This window comes from Otolemur garnettii, unplaced genomic scaffold, assembly GCF_000181295.1.
Source record: "Otolemur garnettii isolate 467f Iridium unplaced genomic scaffold, OtoGar3 scaffold00274, whole genome shotgun sequence".
NCBI classification, from domain to species: Eukaryota; Metazoa; Chordata; class Mammalia; order Primates; family Galagidae; genus Otolemur; species Otolemur garnettii.
Genome location: NW_003852669.1, coordinates 271,476 through 273,924, shown reverse-complemented (window position 1 = coordinate 273,924; position 2,449 = coordinate 271,476). Strand labels below are relative to the sequence as shown.

Below are 2,449 nucleotides of genomic sequence, written 5' to 3'. Positions count from 1 at the left end.
CTTAAGACTAATTACCATGCAGTGAACATACTGCAGTGGGTTCTCATATAAGCACATGGGAGGTCTGCATGCACAGTAAGACTGGTTCCAAGGTAACCTCTGAGCCATGAAGTAGGCCTAACCCAGATGATATCTTTGCCTTTTCTCTGTCTATGGCAAATATATCCTGATCTGTGAGCCCATACCTTGCTCTTACTCTGTAAGCCTTTCTCTCAAATTTAGTTTCATTATTGCCTTACTTTGGGGTGTCTGGTCATTTTTAACCAAGAGCAGTCTAAGAACCAAGGGCCCAGGCAGCTTCCTGGAACCCCTACATTATAGGACACAGGCAGCTGCATTGAAGTCCACCATTTTAGATTTCCAAGAAGTAGCTTGTAAAAAGAAATTGTGTATAGAATCCAAAATCTGGGCTTTCCATGGAGTCTGCAATCACTAGGAAGGGGCCCAGCTTGCTGCACAAGCCAATAATAGTTAATAAACCTTCCTTTTCTTATTAAAACTTTACTTGCTCTTTTCAATTATTTTGGTAACTACCTCGAGCCACTGCCTTACCATTCTAATAGGACCCCTCAGGGGCCCCTACTAGGTCAATGCCTAGTGGGGCCATGAGGGTAGAGCCACCCTTCAACTCCCAGAATTCAGTGACCACACAGCCTGAGAAGCTTCACTCAGACAACTTTACTGTTTGAGAGCTAAATTTGACCTGCAGCCAGCAAAGCCATAGGGGCAGTGCTGCTCTAGCCTTTAAGATCCAAGGTGTCTAGAAAGCAGGCTATGAAGTCAAAGAAGTTTATTCTTAGACCTCAAGAGTTAATGTTTGCATTGTTGGGTTTTGGCCTTTCCTGGGATCTATTACCTCTTGCCTAGTTCTCCCTTTTAGAATGGAAATGTCTGTCCTTTCTCTGTCCCATCATCGTATTTTGGGAGCATATAACTTGTTTGATTTCACAGGTTCACAGCTGGACAGAAGTTTACCTCAGGATGAAACATACTATGGAGTCTAACCCAGATCTTATTTAGGTGATATCTAGAAGAGATTCTACACCAGTGATTTTCAATAACACTGGTGTGCCATGAGAGATTCCAAGGTGTGCTGCAAAAAATTTTAAAAGGCTGTTAATTACATTATTTTTGAAAGAACTTCAAAGCACAGTGTCTATTCTATTTCTTTCTCTCTTTTTTTAATCAACACAATTTACGTGTTCACCAGAAATGTAACTATAGAGTCAAGTGTGCTGCGAGATTAAAAAGATTGAAAAACACTGCTCAGACTTTAGACCTTTGAGTGGATGCTGGAATGAGTTAAGACTGGGGTCTGCTGGGATGGAATGAATGGATTTTGTATGTGAGGAGGATGTGAATTTGGGGGAGTAAAAGGAAGAATGCTGTAGGTTGAATGTCCCTTCCAAAATTTATGTGTCAAAACTTAATTCCGACTCTGGTGATATTAAAAGGTGAGGCCTTTGGGGGAGTGATTACATCGTGAGAAATCCACCCTTATGAAAGAGCTTAAGAGAATCGGCTTAGGCCTTTTTTGCTCTTCCACTCTTCCACCATGTGAGGACACAGTTTCCTCCTCTTTCCTCCCCCTTGTTCCTTCCTTCTGGAGAGGATACAGAGTTTATCCCCTGTAGGATGGAGGATGCATCAGTAAGGCACCATCTTGGAAGGAACACTGAGTTCTTTACAGACACCAAACCTTCTGGAAACTTGATCTTGAACTTCCCAGTCTCTGTAACTGTGAGAAATAAATTTCCATTCTCCATGAATTACCCAATCTTTGCTATTGTATTAAAGCATCACAAATGGACTAATGTGCAAGGGCAGGAGAGGATGCCTTCACCAAGTAAATGTTCAGGATGCCAGAAAACAAACTGAAGTTGTGTTGGTGTATCCCTACCTTGTGTTTACACTGACTGTCAGGTAGAGTAACCACTTAATTTACCATCCAAACAGACACTTCTGAAAGGCAGAAGGACAACTATTAATATTTCAACACAGTGGGCACAAACTCAGACTTTCCTGAGCTAACCAAGATGTGTGATTGCTATTAAGAGTAAGAGCACTGTGCTTGCTTCCGCAGCACATATACTAAAATTGGAATGATACAGAGAAGATTAGCATGGCCCCTGTGCAAGGATGACACTCAAATTCGTGAAGCATTCCATATTAAAAAAAAAAAAAAGAATAAGAGCATTGTATTCCTTAGTCTGGCAGTGGCCACCTACCACTTAGAAAGATCCTACCTGAAAATGAAGCCAGCACAGTTAAACACAGCCCTGAGAGCTGAGAGAGGCAGGACTAATGGCATCACCATTTGCCCCTCTCACATGGATGACTCATAAATTCTCTCTCTCTTCCCCTCTACTTCCTCCCCTCCTCCTCCTCTCCCCCTTTCCCTCTCTCTCCTCTTCTTTCTCTTCCTCCTCTTTTTCTCTCTTTTTCTTTC

The 2,449-nt window shown here is 42.2% G+C and overlaps 1 non-coding gene across 1 annotated transcript; it reads left to right on the top strand.

The window, feature by feature from the left end:
* Nucleotides 1-2,067: 2,067 nt before the first annotated feature.
* On the top strand, nt 2,068-2,174 carry LOC111722533. The gene has a single exon (XR_002771315.1). It is a non-coding gene; the product is annotated as a U6 spliceosomal RNA (small nuclear RNA).
* The last annotated feature ends 275 nt before the right edge of the window (nt 2,175-2,449 follow it).